This window comes from Pleurodeles waltl, chromosome 7, assembly GCF_031143425.1.
Source record: "Pleurodeles waltl isolate 20211129_DDA chromosome 7, aPleWal1.hap1.20221129, whole genome shotgun sequence".
NCBI lineage: Eukaryota > Metazoa > Chordata > Amphibia > Caudata > Salamandridae > Pleurodeles > Pleurodeles waltl.
The window spans coordinates 788,107,579-788,134,135 of NC_090446.1; positions in this window are offsets into that span (position 1 = coordinate 788,107,579).

Consider the following 26,557-nt stretch of genomic DNA (forward strand, 5'->3'; position numbering starts at 1 on the left):
GCAGAACTGTCTATATTGTTGAGTACACCTTTTATTGAAATGAAATCAGCTCTCTCACACTGACTGCGAAATATCCAAGAATCGTCGTCTCACGTAGGTCGTCAAACAGTGTGGATCAGTCCACATCAATAATCTAGACCTGACTTACAATAAAGTTAAACTATGAACTTCAGTGATGCTGTCCTGTGGCAGCCGGTGTCCAATTTCCAGTTGTCCACCACTGTCCTGATGACTGACTGACTGAGACTGATGGACTCAGTGATACTGGTTTTTGTTTTCTTCTTGTGGACTCTTTGACCTCTCATTAGTTTAAGGGTGGAATATAGCGTCTTTGTGACATGTTGCAGTACGGGGATGACCAAACACTTTCCTCACACTCATCACTCACAGGCATTACCAGTCAGATGACCCTGACACTAATTGGGAGCTGGGCGAACAGGCCTTTACGCCACTTACACCTCCACCTCCAGTTCCGTATCTGTGTGGTCTATATGCAGCGTGTGGCCTGCACAACACCCAACTTCTCAAAAGGTAGAGTGGACCGAATGCTCTAGCAACAGGCGAAAGTGGTCCACAAACGAATATGAAAAAAACATCTGTCTGACAGTAAAAGCAACTAAAGCCTTGGTGTGTAGGACAGAAATGCTTGAAAACGTGGCGCAACAAAACAAAATTTGACGCATAGGACTACTCAAAGAGGTCTAGAGCACAGTTATGTCCTGTGATACAGCAAACTGTAGTATGGGGTGTTGCAGATGGAGAAGTAGAAATAGCCTCCACTGTAGACTGATGGCATAAAATATCCGACAACAACGCAGCTGATGGAGCTGCCTCACTTTGATCTTTGAAATAGGACATGAGAAACAGTATCCTGGGGGCAGCAAAGGTGAAGATAAACCTAATATATTTGGCCCATAAGATCTTGCTTTTCCCTAATCTGGCGTCTGAGACTATAAGGAAAAGTCTAAACATGCTAAAGAAGGAATTCTTGGTGCAGGGCATACAGGTTAATCATTCTCATCCTGTGATGCTAAGGATGACATATGAGGGATAGGAATATCTCTTGAAGCCATGGGAAGCGTTGGAAGGCTTTTCAAGTCAAGCATCATGCCAAATGAGGGCACAGAAGATGAAAGGGGAGCATTCATGTGGAAGAGACTCCATATAGCTATGCAGAAGACTCATCCCAAGAGCCCCCAGCTGAAGACATGCACCAAATATAGGTTAACATTCCAGGACTTAATTTTTCTTTAGAATTAGAGTTAGTGCAGAGGTAATTGATGGCGTCCACAATCTACCAACACACAAACCAATTAAGGTAGACGCAGCAATGTGCAGATTGCAAATCAGAAGAAGAATATGTGCAGGTTTGGGATGAGTATGAATCAGACTCTCCTTTTGTAACTCTTGCCTGCTGGGACCATCTTTACTTCAAGAAATTGACTTGTACAATTAATATCTAAAGCAGTTCATCTGTATTGGGGAAAGACTGAAAAGTATAAGTCTTTGATGTGCCACTGTGTGGTTTATTCTTTATTCAACGTGTACCTTGACATTAAATACAATAACATGTGAGATATTACACATCCTCCTATCTATCTACTAATAATATACAGGTTGTCTTATTCTTCAAAATTGTCCAATTTCATAGGGACTGTACAGCCTTTTCCCAGAATATCCCTTTGTCCTTGGGAAGATTCAAGTATTTTATTGATATTAGTTAACACACTACTGGAGGAAAGTATTAATTTTTCCTGGGTAGACTTGCACAACCTGAAAGGAAGAGAAAGATGTCTCTGTCCTGTAAGTGCCAGGGTCACCAGGACTTCTCCCTCTCTCTAAGTATTCTAGTATGGGCTTCCTGTTCAGTGCCAATACTGTACTTGCCTGAAAAAAAGCGACAATGTTTCTATCATGTGCGTGCCTGGATCATCTGTCCTACCTGCTAATTTACTTGCTCTGGTGTTGAAGCCGTCCACCCTTATCCTGGCCCCTCGCTTCTTCTCCACACCTTGATTATGATAGGTTTTTGTAGTTAAAGGTTTGTAGGTGTCTTTCCCTGAACCAATGTGATAGGGTGGCCATTGAGGTTGTGGTTGCAAGGCCATGTCACCTTTAAAACCTAGCACTGCCTATCCTAGGGTTCCCTGAATCAGCATGGTGTCAGGTAAACATGCTCACGTTCTCTGTGAATGTGCCTGTTCCTCCACCTATACATAGGTCGGATCCCTGCCCAACCTGTAACTTCTATCACAACATCTGCAGGAGCAGCACCAATTCAGATTCATATCCACACAGTGTGGCATGTTGCTCTTCTGTGATGGTGGCATATTTGCCTGCCTTCTAGCCTCTCTGTTAGGAAGTGTTGTCTACTCTCTGTGATACATTTAGTGTTTCAGCCCCACACATGTAGTGGTAATCGATATATATAAATGTTGCAATACAAAACAATACAATACAAGCTGTGTACCTGAATTCCAAGGTTCAAAGCATTGATCATACTGTTACCCAGTTTATCCTGTGCCCTACGAAAGGACTCATTTTGTTTCTTGGTTGAAACAACTATCCAAAGATGGCCTTTTCCTATCCTATAACAAGTCTTGCAAATGGCCAAGAGGTTTTCAAGATGCCATCAAGATCAATCCTTTATTGTCCTGCATTCTAGGACCCCACTTACATTAGGGCCATGCAGTGCTAAACTCTGTCATTGTTACAATGGCTTGTTAGAGGTCAGTAAAGACTAGTGCTCCCAGAGTGACACCTCCTGACTGGAGAGCAAAATGATAGCCACTCAGGCGGATGCAGACGCTGGCATCTTTCTATGGACTGCTGTCCCAAAGCTGTCCTCTTTGTGAGATGATAAACTATTCTTAGACCCATACGTTAAATTCATATGAAGTAACTAGGTTGTCCATCTGAAAGTACTGAATACGTTTTTGCACATGGATCAACCACATTCGGTCCATGTGACAAATACTTTCATCCTCGCTAGGCTAGTCTAAATGAACGGCCCCTGTTTAAGCCTTCTAGCAAAATTGCCACACTTTAGTGTGTGTGAAATGCCGAATTGTCACTGTTGAAGTGCAAAAGGGTGAGCGGATCTTTATGGGGGGCCCAACGATGGAAGCTCAGATGAGAGGTCTGGTGAACAAAAACCCTAAGCCAGCTAAGGGCTACCAGACAGAAGGGGGAGCAAGGTGAAGGGAAGAGGGGGGCAGGAGAGCAGCTTCAAAGGATGTGCTAGCCTGTGTCCTAAGGTGTATGCTCTTAGAATATCTGTGGGAACAAACCTCAAATCATTCGAGCTGAATGAATCCACGTTTCCGAAAAAACATATCACTTTGATTTTTAAGAAAGTATCTGCTCAAACTTCCGGCAAAAATGAAATGCGGATAAAAGACTTTATATACCAAAAAATCTTTTTCTTATTTAAGTGGAAATAAATTAAAATCAAGGTCTAAAATCAATATCTTCACTTGCTAACCTTGTAAAAACACAAGTATCAAGCCTCTAGGTCTGGCCTTGGCAAGCTACTATGACATTTTTGTTATACTGGAAACATGTGCAAGGAAAATAAAAGGAAAAACAACATGCTACTGTTTATCTGTAGCAGCCTGAAGCCTTCAATAAAAAAATAAAAAAAAAAAAAAATTACCATTGTATATAATTTTAATAAGACAGTACAGTTTGATTGAAATACTTTATTTTGGCGGTTTGCCATAAAAGCATGCATAAAAAATACATTATACAAAACAATACATTAATTAATATAGAATTATGTATTACTAACATAAAAACAGTAAAAATGAAATTCTCATAAAAGACTGCAAAGACTAATCGATCTCTAGTCTTCTACGGTGCTCCATTTCTTATATACCCTGTATTGCTTGTCATAATATATTACTACGGCCATCTCAATGAGGGTTTTGTTAGCTCCACATAATCAGCTTATAAATCCTTAAAACCTTTTTGGCAATTAAAAACACCAGTTTAAAACATTTATGCCCCTCCTACACTACCAAAAAAGCTCATTCAGAGCATGGCTTCTATGTTAGCTATAGAACTAGCCTACTATCGAACCCCGTAAAGTGGCAGTGCAACAACGAGCCTATCAAGGGCCTTACTTTACTAGAGTCCTTAGACTTCATGTGGAATAACTCCGCCAGCCCCCTCGCATGACCGCTCCCGAGCCAGAGCCCTATCTCTTCTGATCCACACCCCCAGGAGAAAACGGCTCATAGGATAGACTAAAGTCTTGTCTGTACTTGTCTTAAACAGGCGCATCGCCACTCGTTAATCTCCAATCCCCAGGGATAAGCAAACTGGCCCAAGCCACCGCCGTCTTGAGACTCGATGCCCAGAGCAGCCAAAACAAAACGATTAACCATTTCAGGCTTAGATTTACACAGGGGGCATAAGACAGCTGGCCCATCTCCCCACCACGAACTACAAAAATCGTCTAAGGGCAAGCAGACGTATCTAAATCGCAGATACTAACTTTTTGCCCTAGGTGCGTAACATAGGCAAGGAAATCTTCAAATCTGGGCACAACTTTGAATTCCAAATATGTTTCTTTGCGATGACCCATGTTAGCCCCAAACTGTTGGCGCTCCCTAGTATACTGCTAGTAAGCCACCTTAACTACCTGTTTGTCTTCACGGCGGATTTGGTCCGGCTGTTCCCAAAGTGCCTAAAGCTTCAACTTTTTAAACTATGCGAAGACAAAACCCAGCCAAGGGACTATCCAAGCTAGGTCTAGCCTTACCAAGTGTCTGAGACATGCACTATATGTGGCCAACTCGGGGTAGACCAAACCTGTACCCAATATAGTAGGGGTTTTAGCTGTATTAGATCAATCACCCAATTAATACCCATATCATATCTCAAGGGTATAAGCAGGGTACTAGGTGGTACGGACGCTAGCGCCCTAATAAAATTGTTTTCAGCTATCTCTATCCTACGTGAGTTAGCATACCCCCATATTTCTGCTACATAGGTTGCTGCATTGAGGGCCTTAGCTCGATAAGCCTCAAGAGCCGGTGAGATAGAGCGAGTGCTTGTGGCTCTGAAGAATCGAAGAATGGCGTTAGATCTATGTGCTGGTGTTAGGGAACTTTTTATTACTTGAGGGTCCCATTTTAATTTTGGGGACAAGGTGATACCTAGATAGTCAAATTCTGACAACCTTTCAAGGTTAGAATTACCCACTTTTATGCTCCTCGTTCTGACTGTAAAATTTTCAAAGACCATAAACTTGGGGGCATATTTATACTCTGTTTGCGCCGGAATTGCGTCGTTTTTTTTTACGCAAATCCGACGCAAAACTAACTCCATATTTATACTTTGGCGTTAGACGCGTCTAGCGCCAAAGTTCATGGAGTTTGCGTCATTTTTTAGCGTGGACACCTACTTTGCGTTAATGATATGCAAGGTAGGCGTTCCCGTCTAAAAAATGACTCCGAGGCATGTGCGCCGTATTTACACTCCCGGGCAAAAATGACGCCCGGGAGTGGGCGGGTCAAAAAAAATGACGTCCAGCCGCTTTTGCGTCGTTTTTTAGCGCCTGGTCAGGGCAGGCGTTAAGGGACCTGTGGGCTCGGAAGGAGCCCAGAGGTGCCCTCCCATGCCCCCAGGGACACCCCCTGCCACCCTTGCCCACCCCAGGAGGACGCCCAAGGATGGAGGGACCCATCCCAGGGAACTTAAGGTAAGTTCAGGTAAGTATTTTTTTATTTATTTTTTTGTGGCATAGGGGGGCCTGATTTGTGCCCCCCTACATGCCACTATGCCCAATGACCATGCCCAGGGGACGGAAGTCCCCTGGGCATGGCCATTGGGCAAGGGGGCATGACTCCTGTCTTTGCTAAGACAGGAGTCATTTCAATGGGGGTTGGGAGTAAAAAAAAATGGCGCAAATCGGGTTGAGGCGAAAATGTTGCCTCAGCCTGACTTGCCCCATTTTTTGACGCCCAAGCTCCATATTCCCCTACGCCGGCGCAGCCTGGTGTAAGTCATTTTTTTTTACTCACACCAGGCAGCTCCGCCAGGTAACGCCGGCTAACGTCATTGAATAAATACGGCGCCCGCATGGCGCTTCAGAATGGTGTTAGCCGGCGGTAGATTTTTTGACGCACAACTGCGTTGGCGCAGTTGTGCGTCGAAAAGTATAAATATGGCCCTTGGTCTTTAAGCAGTTTATCTCCATCCCCCTTTCTCTACAAAAGGACACAAATTTTAACACCAGATTTTGCAGTCCTATTGGAGCCTTGGAAATTAGCGGTGAGTCGCCTGTAAACAGAAGGATGGGGATTTTCCCATCACAAATGGTGGGAGAATCATTTATACACTGTCCAAGATATTTGGTGATGTCATTCATATGTAGAAAAAAAGGGTTAGGGGTCAGCACACAACCTTGATGAACCCCCCGGCCTATCGGAATTCTAGATAACACTTCTTCTTGCCCTCCCCAGCGGACCTGGGCATAGTTTCTACAATGCAGTCTAATCAAGATGTCCAGTAGACCACTAGGGACTCCCATCTTCCTTAGAACTTGCCATAGTCTATCACATGGGATTAAGTCAAAAGTAGCTCGCAAATCAACAAAGGTGTCAACATCAGGGCAGTGCGCGCTCTACGGGCGACTAGAATGCAAAAACCCAGCACTTTCACGATATCGTAATTTATGCATTGTGCTGATATGCTGTTGTTTAACCTTTTGCATTGCAGAGTTTAATCCTGAAGACTTATTTTCAAGGTGCTTATAAATACTGTTCATTTGCAATGTATTGCTGCAGGCTTTCAGAGTGTGCCAGGGTAAGGTCCCTTTCCAGGGCCTTCTAGAAGCTTTCCCTGCAGCATGCCTGGGTGTGGTTTGTGGGCTGGGCCAAGACTCTATATAAGGGAGCCAGCCCAGCTCCACGTGCTCACTATTCTGAGGTCCCGGTGCAGAGCAGCAGCAACTTCCTGAGCTCCTGTTCCGGAGGCCTACTTTGATCTTCCAGGCCTTGCCCTTTCACTTTGTTGGTGATTCTTGGTCAGGGCGGGAAGACGGAGGTCGGGCTGGGCCCCCGATCCTGTTCTCGAAGGCTTTCGAGTTCTTGGGCCTAATTTGCATGATGAAATATTTTGATTCTTGTGTGTGTGAATGTGAGCTTGGTGTTTTAAGCGCATTTACATGCTGAAAGCTAGAATCGGCAAGACACGTGATTAATTGCTCGTGTACAACTCTTGATATTCAATGTGCGCTACCATTTTATGGCATTTACAGGGTAGAATTCGATCAGCAAGACATGCAATTCATTTCTTGTGCTTAATTCATGTTATTCATTGAGCGCTACCATTTCATGGCATTCACATGGTGGCATTCGAATCGGCAAGACGCGCAATTCATTTCTTGTGCTTAATTCATGTTATTCATTGTGCGCTACCATTTCATGGCATTTACATGGTGGCATTCGAATCGGCAAAACGCACAGTTAATTTCTTGTGCTTAATTCATGTTATTCATTGTGCGCTACCATTTCCTGGCATTCACATGGTGGTATTCGAATTGGCAAGACGCGCGATGAATTTCTTGTGCTTAATTCATGTTATTCATTGTGTGCTACCATTTCATGACATTCAAATGGTGGCCTTCGAATCGGCAAGACGCGCGATTCATTTCTTGTGCTGAATTCATGTTCTTCATTGTACACTACCATTTCATGGCATTCACATGGTGACATTCGAATCAGCAAGACGCGGAATCCATTTCTTGTGTTTAATTTATGTTATTCATTGTGTGCAACCATTTCATGGCATTTACAAACTCTTGTGGAAATCCGCAGTGTGCGTAATTCATGTTCCTGCATTCTAAGAAACTAAAGTGCTAAATATGTTATATTTTGTTTGCATAATAAGTCCCTTAAATGCATTTCCTAAGGTGTTATAGAATTCATTCAGATTATTGTCCTCATGCAAAAACACTATGCTTGAATTTGAAAATGTAATTCTAGAAGGTTCTGATGTTTTCTAATCCATGTTTAACATTTCATTTGAGAGGTTCATTGAACAGTTGCATTAATCCTTCTTGATTCCTTCACAGGTAACCAGACATCTTGAGGTCTAGCTATTTTAGTCCATGCTTAAGTTATCCATGTTTCTAGTATGACAATGCTTAGAATCATAGTCTAGTAATGATTAATGTGATGTAATCTTGATATTGTGTGTTTTAACCTTTTTGCTTCCTACAGGTCTCTTTCCCAGCTGTTCCCTAGCTAATCCCCTTTTCCCCACTTGGACTCTGCTAGACTCTGTGACATTCTAATCAGAGTATTGGAGCTGTCTTTTGGTGGGCGTGTTGGGAATGTGCGCAGACCCCGAGGATCTGGTGACTCTGACAAAAGGCGACATGTAACCTCTGACTTTTGAGAAGGACTTGTTTCCAGTACAATACTGAAAACCTAAATACCTGATCGATGGTACTTGTCTTGGCCTGAAACCCTGCCTGCAAGGGCGATAATATCTCTATGCTAGCCGCCCAGCCCAACAGTTTGTCAAGAACCTGTCTAGCAAATATTTTTTGGAGATTAACCAGCAGGTTAATAGGGCGATAGTTCGCAGGGCAGCTTGAGTTTCCTTTTTTAAACACAGGAATAATTTCGGCCCCTTTCCAGGTATCCGGCATTCTGCCTCCGCTTTCTATTGCATTAGAAAGAAGATTTATATACCCTGCCCACACTCGTGGTTCAGATTTGTATAGGTTTCCTGGAAGTCCATCCAAGCCTGGAGCTTTAAGAGGTTCCAGACTATCGATAGCTGCCAGCATGTCTTCCATTGAAAAGCAAATAGAGGACTATCTGCCTCACCCACAGCTATAAAAGGGTTCTCAGCCACTAATGCTATATTAAGGTCTACTAAGTGGCTCCCTGTGTGTTGATGTGGGGTACCACAAGAGAACTACCCCTTATCATTTACACTCACCGAATATAAAGCACCAAAGTGTTCCTCCCACTTATCTGGTGCAATGTTACAGTGCCTCAAAGTACCCCCTTCACCAGTTCCATCTGATATTATGGCCCAGAAGGCATGATTATCTCTTAGCTTCAATGCCTTAAGTAGCTTTTGCCAGCTTTCATCATCTCTTTCTTTTCTTGCCACCCTTTGAGCCTTTTTATACATTGCTTGTGCGTACTTAATATCTGCTCAATGACACTCCCTTATGGCGGTTACCAGCGCTCGCTTAGCCATCCTACAATTCTGATAAAACCAATGTGGATGTTTTGCTCCTGACTTATGGTTGCCTCGGTATTCACTAGAGAAAATCTATTTAAGTTTATCAAACAGTAGACCATAAGTTTGTAAAAAAAGATTGGAGTCTATATGCAGATCTTCAAATGTGTCTAAAAACTGTATGAACTACTGATAGATCTCAGCATGCGCTTCCCGATCAGCCAGAACTCTAGGCCACGTTACTCATCGCTGATTATTAAAGATACTGGGTTCCGTCAGGTCTGATAGTCCCCGGTTGGGAGACCTAACAAATTTCCCTCCATTGAGCCATACTGCTATCGGGCGATGACCACTCTCACTGGTGCTAAGTACCTCCATATCTACCAGATCCAACCATAATCACACATCCAACAAGATATAATCAATGACACTCCTCTGGTGCCCCCTTCCTTGGTGGCAGGGCCTCAACGCTATAAGTGGTAAATCCTCTAACAAAGACCTTGTTAACAGCTCATGTTTCTTGGAACACACAGACATCATATTTCCCTATAAGGGAGTTCCATGCTTTGTCAGCTACCTCAGGGTTCACCCCCTGCCACATTCCAGGAGATTAGTGATAAGTTTGTCCTGTATTCGGTCACCTTTTATGGAGGATCACCCCTTTGTCCACAGCCCATCGATATACAAGATGCTCCCCCTACGGGAGCCTCTAGGGTTGATTTGGTGAAAGCTGGTCCTTGGGGTGTAAGAGTTCCCCTGTTCTTCTGTAATCCCAAAGGACCTAGTCAGTCTAACTGGTCTAGTGTGGATAGTGGGTAGTAACGGTTCCGAATAGGTACCTTAAAGGTAGTATGTTATATACACCCAGTTTATAGTGATTGATGTTGGTCAGACAGTATTTTCCCAAAACCCCTTGCTACTGGGGGGGGGGGGATAGAAAAAATGAGGGGGTAACACTCTAATACACCCATTCACTTGGTTTTTAACACCAATCATATTTAACTGGGATTGGACACTGCTAGGTGACTTGAAGTTCACAATTATACAGTCCCCATGTGAAGCTTTTGGCGTAAGACCCACCCACACCACCCTTCGGGTAGTGAGAATTTCCTCACAGAGGACCTGTGGCCAGCCCGACTGTTTCCGTAACTAGTGTGCAACTGTATTTAGTAATGACTTATGAGACTCACTTTTTCATCTAGGTAACCGAGGAACATTCTCTAGGATAATAATGTAGGGGGTATGCTAGGTCGTATATCAAAGGTGTCAGTACGCAAACATACAGACCCAGCTTCCTCACATCCACTGCCACGGTCTTCTACCTCTTCCTCATCACCCACACAGTGTCCTCTACTTGGGCGTTGGAAAATTCCCTTAGGGCGTTCATTAAATACAGGTGGACCTCTTCCTTTACTTGTTGTTTGGTGGATCAACGATTCCTCTCCGTTCTCTCTCGAGCGTGCTCTCTGGGTGTCAGGGACTCCACTTGGCTCATGGGTCCTGCCACAACCTCGCTCCCTAGACTTGGTGAAGGGATCTCTGTTGTCGTGGCTAAACTCAAATCGTTTAATCATAGTCTCTGTCGAGTTGAGACGCTCGATTAGAGGCTGCAATTTTAAGTCAAGGATGCTACATAATCTTTCTTCCATCTGTACAAACATCTCCCCCTGAGCCTGCCCTCGTCTCTGCTCCTTCCCATTACCTGCCCCTTCTTCTTTAAAATGGATGGAGCATTGGGTTGCCACCTCTTTTGTGGAAGGAATAGAGCGTTGGGCTGCCAACTGAATACTACCACAACTTAAGCAATTATCATTCCTTTCGCGATCTGGTCGTGTCCTCTTCTCTCTTGCTACCAGCTGATTGCCTGTATTATTTGTGAGAACTAAATCCAGGGCTCCAAACTCAAGGGGATCATACTCCTGCCTCTGAGCCTGATCTGGCTCATCCAAGTAACCCTGAATCCCAGCTGCCACAGGATCATCACATGGCATCATCTCACTACTACCTCCCCTGCCAACCAGCTCTTCATCATTAAAAGCTTCTATTAATGAGGCCCCCAGCACCCCTAGGGGTGGGGAACATAGGGAGGATACAGAAAGCCGACGCTCTGACAGCCCAATTTCCTAATTGATTATCCCCACAGCCCTTACTATAAATTTGTCCATACTCGACTTGCAGAGACCTATTTGACCTATAGACTTTGTAGGCCCGGGGGCAGCCTTGTTATTTGTCTTACGACAAGATGTCTTAGCTCTAGGCATGCTGTGAGATTAAAGTAAGGGGCCCGGCAAGCACCAACCAGAGGTTCAAGTACTTATCTCCTAGCAAACTTCCCACTGCTTTTGAGATTGCAAATAAGAATCGAATAAGTGAGCCCAGCCCCTTCTGTGGCCCCCAGCTGCCAGAAGCGGAGATCATTCAGTGCACCTCCGGTCGCCGCAGGAGGCGGTATGCAGCTTCCCCCACCACCTGGACTGCTGTGGGATATAGTGCGGACCCCCGTCGATTTGCCAAGTTCTTAATGATGGATGTAAAGGAGTGGCCCAGCCCAGCCTCCTTCTGGCTCCGACGGGCGTGGATGGGACCGCCCTTGGCCTGGGTTTTGCCGGCGCACAGCCCGCGCTGTGTTGTCCCCCTGGCGCTTTATAACCCTGCTGGTGAGGTGATTTGGGGCAGCTGGTGCAGTGAGATGGCCTCCTCCTGGGGCATAGAGCAGTTTGGAACTCGTAGTCCCCCTTCCAATGTTCAGCGTGTCCCGCGCTGCGTTGTCCCCCTGGCGCTTTATGGCACTGCTGGCAAGGTGATTAGGGGCAGCTGGTGCAGTGAGATGGCCGCCTCCTGAGGCCTGGAGCAGTCTGGGACTCGTAGCCCTTCTTCCAATGTTCAGCGCGTTCCACGCTGCGTTGGCCCCTCTGGCGCTTCATAGCGCTGCTGGCGAGGTGATTAGGGGCAGCTGGTGCAGTGAGCTTGCCACCTCCTGGGGCCTAGAGCAGTCTGGGACTCGTAGTCCCCCTTCCAATGTTCAGCGCATCCCACGCTGCGTTGTCCCCCTGGCGCTTTTATAGCGCTATTGGCGAGGTGGTTAGGGGCAGCAGGTGCAGTGACATGGCTGCCTCCTGTGGCCTAGAGCAGTCTGGAACTCGTAGTCCCCCTTCCAATGTTCAGCGCGTCCCTCACCTTTTGTCAAATCCTCGGAATCGGCGTCTCTGGGGGTCCACGGTATCCCCAAGGCAGGGGGTCTGTTTGTTGATCCCAGGCACCATTTTGCGCACACTGACTTCACCGCGTGTGGAGCTGCTCGGGGTCCCGTGTTAGCTTTTGGGGCTCAGATATTTCTGCTTCGGACAGATGTCTAGTCATAAAGCCAACTGAGGAAGAAGCTCCGGACCCAATTACGGCTGAGAGATCGAGCGACAGACCATTTTCTGACTGTTTAAACTTGGTGGCCAGAAGATTGGAATGAAATGTTGAAATTAAAAACAAATAAATAACCAACACATAGCATTTCAATAAGAGAGTACAGGTGAGCCTAGCAGATAGAAAGGATAAGAAACCCTCTGGAGTTTTAATGCACTTCATAGGAAAAAGTGATTGATATTAGGGCAAAGAATGCGCACAGTTGGCTGAAACAGTTTTAACACATAAGGATGACTGATTTTTTTTTTATAATGGACAGAAAAAAAGCACGGGCAAAGCAACAAACTGGTCCACCAGTCCCCGGACTGAAATGCACTTCTTTTTAGGCAGAAGTGATCATATAAAAAAAATGTCACTCACAATGCAAAAAAGCCAGTGGCTGAAGTAGGTTGAACCATTGCCTCATGCAATATGCTGCCGTGATTTGAAGCAAAATGTGAGACAGTTGAACAGAACAACGGAAAAAGAGGTTTGCCCTAAAAACCTCTATGTAAGTACCTAAAAATAGAAAAATTATTGTACAGTTAACATTTGCTGCTAACATGTAAGACTTTGTAGCAGTGTTGTAAAATGTTCATTCTCGAATTGCAATACCATTTCCAAAACCTGAATATTAATTGTGAGTGCTTATAATGTCCAAACAGCAGATTCACTATTTTGTCGTTAATGTGAATTTGCAAACGGCTGTCAAGTTTTGTTATATATACATGTTTTATTAGCATGTTAAAGCATACAAACATCGTTCTACATAAAATGAAATTGGTACATAATCAACATCAATAGTGGTGTCTGTCTAATGTATGCTCATTCCCCCCTCCTTCATACTGGCACATCTTCCTCCCTTATGTGTAAGGCAACTACCTTTCACCATAAAATGAGTTGAAACTCATCAATATTATGACTAGAACATGTTTATAAGATAATAAACAACCCAGTACAACTCCCTGCCCCCGCTTCCTTACTTAGCAGGATTTGAAGGAATCGATATGAGAGAGCGTAGCTCATATAATCTACATTAACATGAAATGTTTATGAACTAATGTGTGATAATGCCGCTTAGAAATTGTATTAATGTATTTAGCTTAAACGTGCACCTGAAACGTGACCACGGGGAGTGGCCGCCAATATATACAGGAACTAACAGAAATGACTAATGTTTATAAAATATGATATTAAAGTGTGGTTTTGTACTAATTAATAATGATTATGTTATTACAGTAATGCTAAATGAATTCTGTAGGCCTTAAGTTAGCATGAGCCGAAGCTTAGCTGCCTGGCTCTCCTATTAAACGTGTTTTTCTAACGTGCAGTGTGCTGACTCGCAAAAGGACATGACCTCTTGTTTTCCTTCAAACTAGAAGCTGAATGTAGCCATAGTGGATCCCTACTCATGAAATTCATATTGCTTGTAGGAGATTGCTAGCTGAAATGCAACAGTGTAGATTAGAGTAATGTACAAGGTCGTTTAAACCGGTGAAGACAATGGAGCTACTGACCAAAAGATGTGCAAAGAATTACAGAAGGATGAAATCATACCGGACGTGCTACCTCCGAAGACGTCAATCACATGGACCAATAAAATGTCTGTAAAATAATATGGGGTGAAAGATTAATGACATAATCTGTTTTCTAATAGGGTAAAGATAGTGGGGTATAACCGTAAACCAATGAAATTTTAGGGGAATGTACTACGAAAAAGCGATAAAAACCCATGACACGGGGAGCCATTTAGGTGGGTTAGGGAATGCTATTGATTTTATCCAGAAACTTTATCACTCTGTTTGGTGACTTTGCTGATTTTACTTAAACCATCCTTTTCCTTAGATTGCCCATTTACACTTTGCCTTCTTATGAGGGAAGTGCCCCTTTTGCCCCAGAGCTGAGTTCTGACTGATGGCGAATCAACTGATGTCCTGAAGACGAAGACTGAACCTGAGTGCTGACCCAAACCTTTGAGAGTAACTATGACAATGAAATTGTGATTTGTCTGTTTGCTTTTCCTTTCTAGGTACCAACTGCTTACTTTTGACAGAGACCGTAGCTAGATGTTTTCCAAATTGGTGTTCTAAATTGTTTTGCATGAAGCCCAACATGCTAATGCTAATCAGTGGTTAGGACAGGGATTCACTAAAACTGACGCAAATAGACAAACAACTGAATCTATGCTTTGTTGAACTGACTCATTAATGACACTCTGCTAAAGTTGATCTATGTTCACGCTGTGTTATGTTCTGATGATTGTGATCCTTGCCTTAATTAAATCTTATCAGAGTTGTCATATCGTGACTATGCTATTATGTTTTTTGGTTTTGAGATTAACACATCTGCTTTTAGAATTGTAACTAATAGGGAATAAAACTCATAAAAATTCTACTAAACTGGTGTGGTTATTCATGACTGCAAGGTCATGGTGGTGTCTTGAATCGATTAATGTCTTTGACTAAAGTAAAATGCATTGTGGTAATAAATATTGATGACATTATTGACGTATTGATTGCATATTGATTAGCTATCTCGTTCTAAGGTGTCTCTCAACTGGGTCAAAAGATTCATTGGCCTAAAATGAGTCCTAATGTGTAATAAATTATCATAAAGGGACGCGTTAGCAGTTCTGGTAGCAGAGCGACGGTTTGGCCCTTTGGGGCCCTAGGACGGAGAATCATTGCTTAGATTGGTTTTTTTTAGATAATGCAAATTGGAGATATGATGCGTTTCTAAATTCCCCATGACTTTCCCGGGATCTCGGAGCCTGCCTAAGTGAGTTGGGAATGTTCTAGGCGTTTTAGCATGTTTGGTGTAGGATTTGCGCTTGCTCAGCTTATGCATTTTGAAGGAGATTTGTGAAGTTTGTGTGTATTTAGGCCAGGTAATGTTGTTTTAGTAGGAGTGGGCGTACTCCACATTGTGAGAGTAGGGAAGTCGGCATACTTCATATGAGTTTGGTGCTAAAAAATTATCCACGTGGTTGGTTGTTAATGTACGGACCCGTCGCGGTCTAAGACTCCGGAGTAGATTGACAAGTGTAGGAGACACTTGGGTTTATGTTGTAATTTGTGCGGTTTAATTAGGTCAATCGGGCGTGATTGACAAGTCGAGTTTGAGTCAAATGTGTGAGTGAAACCTTCGATGGAGATTTGGCAAGTTCTAAAGTGCACTAGAACGAACCATTGACAAGTCGAGAGTAGGATTTGCGGGTCGAATTATGCTCGCGGATGCAGGAACTGAGAAGGAGAGAGTAGCGGCCGAGGCTTGAAGTGAAATCTCTGTAAAGTTCTGAAGTGAATGTGTACCCTTCCTGTAGTAAACCGGCAAATTTGAGTTGTTATTGGTGCTCGCAGTAATTTTGCATTAGTTTGGTGTGAATGCAGTGAGGGGCGGACAAGCCGCAAGACTTTGTCAGCTGCAGTGTGTGTGAGTGTGACGTCAGTGGTGCCGCGCTGGGATAGGTCAGTTGCCGAGAGGGGTCGCGCACAGATTGGCAGCTGTCCGTGAGAGGCAATAGGTTGAGAAAGGTGGGTGAAGAGTGTCCTGGGAATTAAAGTCACTTCCTGATTAAATTCAGACAAGAGAAAAAGACGCAAAGATGAATTTTATCAAAGCTTTTAGGAGCGCTCTGAAAAGAGACGTATACATTATAGCGAGTGAAGGGGAGCCTACACCGCCCGAGGGTACTCCAGCTTATATAGTAATGGAGGAGAAGGGAGTCACGCCTTGTTTATGGATGAAACAGTGGCGCAAAGTAACAGAAGAGGAGGGATGTTTGGCGTTTCCGGAACACAGAACATTCAATACGAGAATTTCGGAAAATTTGAGGTTGATGTTAAGTGTACAAAAGCCACCTCCGAGGCCTGCTCAGTACGAGGAATTAGCAGTCTGGGATTTAATGGCTATTAAACAAAGACCGCAAAAATTTGAGAGGAGAATGAGAAGGGCAGAAAAGACCTTAGCTGAGGCTAGATGGGACAATGAGAGCAAAATGTGGAGAAGGGGAATAGTTGACGGACTCAAATTGTTCCCAGCAATAACACAGGGAGATGAGACACAGGGAAAGAAACCACTTGCAAGACAGATAAAGACTCTAGTAAACCAAAAGAGACTAAGAGGTCTTGGATAGAGGAAGACGACTCAGATGACGAAGAGTTTCTTAATCAGTTGTTGCATGATCGCCCGCCACCTTATGCAGTAGACGACAATGCTCCGAGCACTACTGTGGGTCTTGGTAACCAGACGCAGGAGAAGGGAGTTACTGATACAGTATAGACTAGTGATACGGGTTTGATACGGAATGGTGTCAGTGTACCCACTGCGCCAGACATGCAGATACAGTTGCAACCTCTACCGCAGATACAGAGAATCTATCCAGATGCCACCCAGCGTATTATGACCGCGGCGGTAGCGCCGCGGTCGCACCGCCGGCCCCGGCGGATGTAATCCGCCAGGGCAGCGCTGCTTGCAGCGCTGCCTAGGGGATTACAAGTCCCCGACCGCCAGCCTTTTTCTGCCAGTCTGAACCGCCAGGAAAAGGCTGGCGGTACGGGGAGTTGTGGGGCCCCTGGGGGCCCCTGCACTGCCCATGTCACTGGCATGGGCAGTGCAGGGGCCCCCTGACAGGGCCCTATGCTGCTTTTCACTGTCTGCTGTGCTGACAGTGAAAAGCACCCGTCGCACGGCCGCAACACCGCCGGCTCCATTTGGAGCCGGCTCCCATGTTGCGGCCCACATCCCCGCTGGGCCGGCGTGCGTAAACTTGGTTTCCGCCCGGCAGCCCAGCGGGGATGTCCAAATGGGCACCGCAGGAGTGCGGCCGCATTGGTGGCCGCATGGCGGTTACCGCCGCCCGCCAATGTTGTAATGAGGCCCAAGATGTCCTTATACAGGTGTCGCAGATAATTGCAGACTTTGTAAAGCAAGGAGTCCTGAAAGAAGTATTGAGCAGTCCATGTAATTCACCAATAATGGGTTTGAAAAAGCCTTGTGGGAAGGTTCGAATTGTGCAGGATTTGAGGAAAATAAATGAGATCATGGTAAAATGTTGCCCCATAGTGCCGAACCCATCAGTGATCATGTTTCAGGTTCCGTGTGATGCAGAGTGGTTCACAGTCGTGGATTTGTCACAAGCGTTCTTTTCGGTGCCTCTTCATGAGGACAGCCCATTTTTATTCAGTTTCAAATTCTTGGACAAGGTGTACAGCTGGTGCAGAATTCCTCAAGGGTTTTCTGAGTCACCTTCCATCTTCAATCGGATATTGAAGAAGGATTTGGAGTCATTAGAACTGCCTTTCAGTTCGACTCTAGTGCAGTACATTAATAACTTGCTGATTGCGTCCAGAACAAAAAATGACTGCAGGTATGACACAATTGCCTTATTGAACCATTTGGGAAAGAACTGACATAAATTGTCCCCAAAGAAGCTGCAGTATTGTCAGAAAGAGGTGAAATACTTAGGGCACTTGATTGAAAAATGGTCCAGGAGAATATCAAAGGAGAGGGTGACAGCTGTACTGCAGATGAATCCCCGGACTACAAAGAGAGATGTCAGAATGTTTTTGGGAATGGTGGGATACTGTTGTCAGTGGCTTCCCAATTTTTCAATTATCTCAAAACCATTGATAAAGCTGACAGGCAAAGAGACTAAGGATGAACCGTATACCATTGTTCTGTCTAAGGAAGAGCTTGAGTCATTCATGGAATTGAGAGAGTGCATGTGTAGGGCACCAGCCTTAGGTATGCCTGATTACACGAAGCCTTTTCTACTGTTTTGTCATGAACGTGATGCTTGTTCTTTGTCTGTCTTAACACAGGTCCATGGAGGTGCAAACCGCCCTGTAGCATATTTTTCAGCTACCTTGGAACCAGTCGCAGCAGCCTTACCAGGTTGTTTGCGTGCAGTTGCAGCAGTTGGTCAAAGCCTCACACAGTGTGAAGGTATAGTGATGGGACATCCCTTAACAGTAATGGTTCCGCATTCAGTTGAAATTCTGTTGACTCGAACTAAGACTCAGCACATGACAAATGCCCGACTTACCCGATATGAGACAATTATTCTGGGGTTGCCTAATGTCTCATTAAAGAGATGTACAGTACTGAACCCGGCAATTCTACTTCCCGTTGAAAATACTAAGATTAATAATGAAGAGGAAGTGGAGCATGACTGTCTTGAGGTAACAGAACCATGTACCAAACCCAGACCTGACATTCGCAGTTAAAAGAAAATGACTGCATTATGTTTGTTGATGGATCCTGTCTGAGAGACTCAATTGGAATACTGAGAGACGGTTATGCTGTGTGTACAATAACTGGTATCATAGAGGCTTCCTGGCTCGAAAGAGTGTATTCCGCACAAGTGGCAGAATTAATTGCCCTTACTAAGGCATGCCACGCAGCTGAAAATTTGAGAGTCACTATCTATACTGACAGCAGATACGGATTTGGCATTGTACATGATTTTGGCCAATTGTGGTCACAGAGGGGTTTCATGACCTCTTCTGGTTCTCCAGTTAAGAATGGCGAACAGATTAAGGATTTGTTGCATGCGATTCAGTTGCCTCTTGAAATTGCCGTGGTAAAATGCAGTGCTCATGTTAAGTCACAAGACTTTGGGGGTGATTCTGATATTGGCGGGCGGCGGGAGCCGCCCGCCAAGCGGGAACCGCCAGAAGACCGTACCGCGGTCGAAAGACCGCAGCGGTCATTCTGGGTTTCCCACTGGGCTGGCGGGCGACCGCCAAAAGGCCGCCCGCCAGCCCAGTGGGAAACAGCCTTCCCACGAGGACGCCGGCTCAGAATTGAGCCGGTGGAGTGGGAAGGTGCGACGGGTGCAGTGGCACCCGTGGCGTATTTCAGTGTCTGCATAGCAGACACTGAAATACTTTGTGGGGCCCTCTTACGGGGGCCCCTGCAGTGCCCATGCCATTGGCATGGGCACTGCAGGGGCCCCCAGGGGCCCCGTGGCACCCCCTACCGCCATCCTGTTCCTGGCGGGAGACCCGCCAGGAACAGGATGGCGGTAGGGGGTGTCAGAATCCCCATGGCGGCGGAGCGCGCTCCGCCGCCATGGAGGATTCTCAAGGGCAGCGGAAAGTCGGCGGTACACCGCCGACTTTCCGTTTCTGGCCGCGGCTGAACCGCCGCGGTCAGAATGCCCAGCGGTGCACCGCCAGCCTGTTGGCGGTGCTACCGCCAACCTCCGCCATGGCGGTAATTACCGCCAGGGTCAGAATGACCCCCTTTGTGTCCATGGGAAACAGCCATGCAGATCAAATCGAAATGGTTTTGCGCATTGAACTGTATATCGTTCAAGGAACAGTGGGAATTGTTACTGCAAATTGAAAATGAGACATGTCTGAACTTTGCATTGAGAGTTGTTGACACGTTAGATGAGCTAAAATCACTGCAGGGTCGTGCTAGCAGGGAAGAAAAATGCTCCTGGCAGAGAATGCAATGTGTACAAAGAGCTGACGACTTGTGGGTCTCAGAGGAAGGGAAACTGGTTTTGCCAAACAGTCTTTTGTCACAGTTTGCAAGGCTCTATCATGGACAGGCACATCTTGGGAGAGACGCAATGATCAGATTATTCAAAATTGATTGGTTCAATCTGAAATTCAGACAAGCCGCAGAAGTTACCTGTCACAGGTGCATCATCTGTCAACAGATGAATGCAGGGAAAGGAACTGTGGTGACTTTGAGCCACATAGGGAGAGCTGGAGGTCCATTTAGCAAGATGCAGATGGATTTCATTGAGATGCCTGTATGTGGAGGCTTGAGGTATGTGTTGGTGATTGTGTGCGTTTTCAGTCACTGGATTGAAGCCTATCCTACATGTAGAAATGACAGTCTCACAGTTACAAAGCTGTTGCTTAGAGAGCTAATACCCAGGTTTGGGTTTCCGGTCTCTTTAGAATCAGATAGGGGCAGACACTTCGACAATGAGGTGATAAAGCTCTTGTGTACTGCATTAGACATTGAACAGAAGCTGCATTGTAGCTACCGCCCCGAAGCATCAGGACTAGTGGAACAGATAAATGGTACCTTGAAGTCGAGAATGGCAAAAACGTGTGCAGCTACCAATATGAAATGGCATGCATTACCTTTAGTGCTAATGTCAATGAGAAACACACCGGATAAGAAGACAGGACTATCTCCCCATGAGATATTGATGGGCAGAGCTATGAGGTTGCTCTCATTACCTGCAAATGCTCTTGTGAATATCACGGATGATATGGTGTTGGACTACTGCAAAGGTTTGGCTGATGTGGTCCGCTCTTTTTCCCACCAGGTGGAGGCCAACACATTGCCACCGATCAGTGATCCAGGTCACAACCTGCAAACCGGTGACTGGGTGGTTGTCAAGAAGCACGTAAGGAAGTTGTGTTTGGAGCCGCGCTGGAAGGGGCCATATCAAGTAATACTGACAACAACCACTGCTGTGAAATGTGCAGGCGTTCCAAACTCGATACATGCCAGTCACACAAAGAAGGTGACATGTCCGACTGAAGAGGAACTTGAAGTTTCCGACTCAGCAATTCCAGAGAAGGAAGTCTCAGGGCCGGAGAACAGTCAAAGGGGAACTGAGACTGCAGGAGAGCCCACTGAGGACGGCTTAGTCCCTCAAACAGTAAACGAGTTTGAGAAAGGTGATGGTGAGCCCATCTCAGTAGAGGCAGCAGGAGAACCAAGTCAAGGAGAGGTTCTCCCAGAAGTAGACGGATACGGGTTAGAGCTTGAACGCGTTACAGATCCAGAGGAAGAAGGGGAAATAACAGAAGAAAGTCAAAGCACACCAGCGTCTCCCGAGCCAGTTGCAGGTCTGTCAAGAGAAAACACCATAGCACAAAAGGAGGGTGCTGTTCAGCGTCCTGAAAGGACAAGCAGGAAGAAAACGCATAAAGGTGATAACTGGCCAAAGAAACCAGCTGCAAGAGAAAAGATCGTCCCAGGTGAGACAATAGAGGAAGAAATCGACACAACCAGAAGGGAGGATCTAAGTGAAGGAGAGCTGCAGAGTGAACAGAGGCTGAAAAGAAAAAGAGTTGCAAATAGAAGGTATGCAGGTCCTGGATGGGAGTATGCCACAACATCTGAGTGGCTGCAAGAATTCTTAGTGTTTTGTTTTGATTGAGAAGTACCAGGCCAATACTACGGTACCTGAAACCACCTTAAGCAAGAGACTGTGTTAAAATTGAAATCGAAATTGAAAGCTGATAACTGAGAAAAGAGACTTAAAAATTAACGGATGTGACACTTGAACCTGAATTGACTTTGAAAAACCGAATATGAAAAGCTGCTAACCTGATTTGACAAAAGGGTCCTGGGGTGAGCGAAACGCTGTAAATATACGCAGAGAGAAAGAGAGACTTTAAAAAAAAAAAAAGAGAGAGCTTTTAAATCGTCCTTAAAGTTGATTGTTTGCTTCGAGTTATTCTGCTATCTGATTCTTTACAGAGCATGGCTTACAATAGAGGTAGTAGCAAAAAGGGTAAAGTGTGTGGTTGGTTAAGTGTTATTCTAAGTATTGTGTGTGCAATAATAATTGTAGGTGTGATTGTGGGAATGCCGTGTTTGGATAAGAAAGCGACTAACAATGCTTCAAAACCTGAAACTACTACACCAACTCCATGGGAAAAGTTTGAGCAAGATACACAACACTTGCATGAGGGAACTAATTCAAAAGGGGAACTCTCCACTAATGTCTTCTATCGCTTGCTGAATGAGTATGTTGATACAATGGATGTGAGAAACTGTTATGTGTGTACAAAGATTCCTTCATCAGTACAAGAGGGGGTCACCTATCATAGTTTTCCGCTAACTTATGGGATAAGCTGTAGTCTACTGCTAACAAGTTTCCATGATCAGGAACATGTACAATATTTTTATTCAAATTTGGATGTGGTGTTTTCCTTTGTGCCTGTGATTGAGTTTCTGAACAAGTTAGCTAAAGAGCATAGCATAAAATTAGTTAGAGGTTTGTTTGAACCAACATTGACATTTGGGACAGCTTATGCACACCGCAACAATCTAACCTGCTTATTAACACCTGTGGAGAAAGGTTTTTTAGATCACACTGATGATAGACGCAAAGCACTGAAAGAAAGATTAGAAAAGGGATTAGAAAAACGCACATATGCAAATTATTATGCTTACACTGCAATAAAGACGCAAGGCAAATTAGCTATAGATTCACTACATGTAGGTAGGCTTTGTATATATAGGCCGAAATCTGATCATGACACTTTATTTGTGGGAACAAGTGAATGCAGGCATGTGTTTTTGTTTCAGAGTAAGTGGACACTCATGTTAAATGGACAGGATCCAGCGATCCCTGAGATCTATTATGTATGTGAACTTAATGCTTATTACCGTCTCCCTAAGGGATGGTATGGGACATGTTATTTGGGGATAGTTTTCCCAAAGATCTACCAGATTGATGACTTAAAGCAAATACCTAAAATGTCTGAAGTACAGCATGCTAGACAAAAACGAGAGACAGCGGCTGCTGTAGTTGGTGACATATTTGGAGCCATAATTCCCTCAGTGGGGGTTATCTTAAACTCCATAAAGATTCGAAAGTTGTCTACTATTGTGGATAAGACGCTGACAAATTTTACAGGGGCTATACTCCTGATGGATGCTGAACTTGCTGCGGAAAGAGCTATGACTCTTCAAAATCAGTTTGCTTTAGACATTCTTTTAGCAAAGAGCGGCGGAGTCTGCAAGATGCTCAACGAGCGTCATTGTTGCTCATTTATACCAGATAATAGTAAAAAGATTAGAGGTATGCTTACTAACTTAACTAGAGATAGTGCAGATTTGAAAGACTTGAAGGAACCAGGACTGTGGGAGAAAGTTGGAAAAGGAATTGCCAGAGTAGGGAGCTGGTTAAGTAATATTTGGAACGGGTGCTTGCAAAAATATTAGGGGGTCTACTAATTGTCTTAATTTGTTTATTGAGTTTATGGAGAGCATGCAAAATTAATGAAAGAATTAGAAGAAATTGGACCAACCGTAGCAAGAGGAATGAAGAACATGAAAGGGGGAAGATGTTTAATGAAATTTGGGAGAGCTCACACAAAGGACAAGGGGCCAGATGTAGGTAGGTTTCCTTTTGCGTGTTGCAAATTGCGAGTCCCAGCGACTCACAATTTGCAACTCCCAAAACGAAATGCAGAAAGGTGTCTCAGACATCTTCTGCGACTCGCTATGGGGTCGCAAAGACCCACCTCATAAATATTTATGAGGTGGGTCGCAGTTTGCAACCCCATAGCGAGTCTAGGCACTCACGGGGATGGTGGCCTGCTGGAGACAGCAGACCACCATGTTCGTGACTGCTTTTAAATAAATCAGTTTTTTTTTTTCTCTTTGCAGCCCGTTTTCCTTAAAGGAAAACCACGTGCAAATAGAAAAAATACCGAAACCTTTTTGTTTCGGTTTTTTTAAGAGTAGGCAGTGGCCCATAGGACCACTGCCTGCTCTGAAAAAATATTTTTGTGAGCATTCACAAAGGCGAATGAGTTACCATCCATTTCAAGTGGATGGTAACTGCGAGTTGGTTTGCGACCACTTTCGCGGTCACAAAGCAACTCTACATCGTGATGCGGTCGCAAATAGGAAGGGAACACCCCTTCCTATTTGCGAGTCGGAATCACATTTTGCGAGTCGGTACCAACTCGCAAAATGTGATTCTGCATCGCAGAAGGCCTTTTGCGCCTCGCAAACGGCATTTTTCACTGTTTGCGAGTCGCAGAAGGCTTACTACATCTGGCCCAAGATGTTGAAATGCGCATTATGCGTAAAGTGAAAAATTAAAAGTGAAAGGTTGAAGGGGAAAGGTTTGTGTGATGACGAACGTCATCAGAGGAGGGACTGAGACAGCGTAGTTTATATAATCTATGTTAACATGAAATGTTTATGAACTAATGTGTGATAATGCCGCCTAGAAATTGTATTCATGTATTTAGCTTAAACATGCACCTGAAATGTGACCAGGGGGAGTGGCCGCCAATGTATACGGGAACTAATAGAAATGACTAATGTTGATAAAATATTATATTAAAGTGTGGTTTTGTACTAATTGTTAATGATTATGTTATTACAGGAATGCTGAATGAATTCTGTAGGCCTTAAGTTAGCATGAGCCGAAGCTTAGCTGCCTGGCTCTCATATTAAATGTGTTTTTCTAACGTGCAGTGTGCTGACTCGCAAAAGGACATGACCTCTTGTTTTCCTTCAAACTAGAAGCTGAATGTAACCATAGTGGATCCGTTCTCATGAAATTCATATTGCTGGTAGGAGAGTGCGAGCTGAAATGCAACAGTGTAGATTAGTGTAATGTAAAAGGTTGTTTAAACCGGTGAAGCCAATGGAGCTACAGACCAAAAGATGTGCAAAGAATTACAGAAGGATGAAATCATACTGGACGTGCTACCTCCGAAGACGTCAATCACATGGACCAATAAAATGTCTGTAAAATAATATGGGGTGAAAGATTAATGACATAATCTGTTTTCTAATAGGGTAAAGATAGTGGGGTATAACCGTAAACCAATGAAATTTTAGGGGAATGTACTACGAAAAAGGGATAAAAACCCATGACACGGGGAGCCATTTAGGTGGGTTAGGGAATGCTATTGATTTTATCCAGAAACTTTGTCACTCTGTTTAATCACTTTGCTGATTTTACTTAGAACCATCCTCTTCCTTAGATTGCCCATTTACACTTTGCCTCTTTATGAGGGAAGTGCCCCTTTTGCCCCAGAGCTGAGTTCTGACTGATGGCGAATCAACTGATGTCCTGAAGACGAAGACTGAACTTGAGTGCTGACCTAAACCTTGGAGGGTAACTATGACAATGAAATTGTGATTTGTCTGTTTGCTTTTCCTTTCTAGGTACCAACTGCTTACTTTTGACAAAGACCATAGCTAGATGTTTTCCAAATTGGTGTTCTAAATTGTTTTGCATGAAGCCCAACATGCTAATGCTAATCAGTGGTTAGGACAGGGATTCACTAAAACTGATGCAAATAGACAAACAACTGAATCTATGCTTTGTTGAACTGATTTATTAATGACACTCCGCTAAAGTTGATCTATGTTTTCGCCGTGTTATGTTCTGATGTTTGTGATCCTTGCCTTAATGAAATCTTATCAGAGTTGTCATATCGTGACTATGCTATTATGTTTCTTGGTTTTGAGATTAACACATCTGCTTTTAGAATTGTAACTAATAGGGAATAAAACTCATAACAATTCTACTAAACTGGTGTGGTTATTCATGACTGCAAGGTCATGGTGGTGTCTTGAATCGATTAATGTCTTTGACTAAAGTAAAATGCATTGTGGTAATAAATATTGATGACATTATTGACGTATTGATTGACATATTGATTAGCTATCTTGTCCTAAGGTGTCTCTCAACTGGGTCAAAAGATTCATTGGCCTAAAACGAGTTCTAATGTGTAATAAATTATCATAAAGGGACGCGTTAGCAGATGCACAATTTAATGCTGGAGGTGGCACTTGGTTTTTTGCTATGATGGTTATAAGACAGCTGTGGGCTGTATTCCATCTAAACTTCATATAAGTCATTAGTCGGGGGCTAGCACTCGGTGAAGAACGGGTTACTCATTAAGATGTTCTGAGGTCCTCTGATACTGCCCTTCGTGTCTGGTCGTCAACTCCACACAAGCAGGCCATCCGACAACCTGTTACTTCGTCTAGTGCGTCTCCTGTGTGCTTCCTCGGCCACAGCCCATTCTATAAGGTCATCTTTCCACAGCTCTTTCGAAATAAGGAATTTGATGCTTATTAATCCAATGATGATCACATTTGTCTCAAACAATCTGTATAGGCCACACCTGCTTTATACCACTGATCTAAAATGACCGGCCAACATGTGTTTCACAACTTCAGTCGCTTCATCGGGGCCATAAGCATA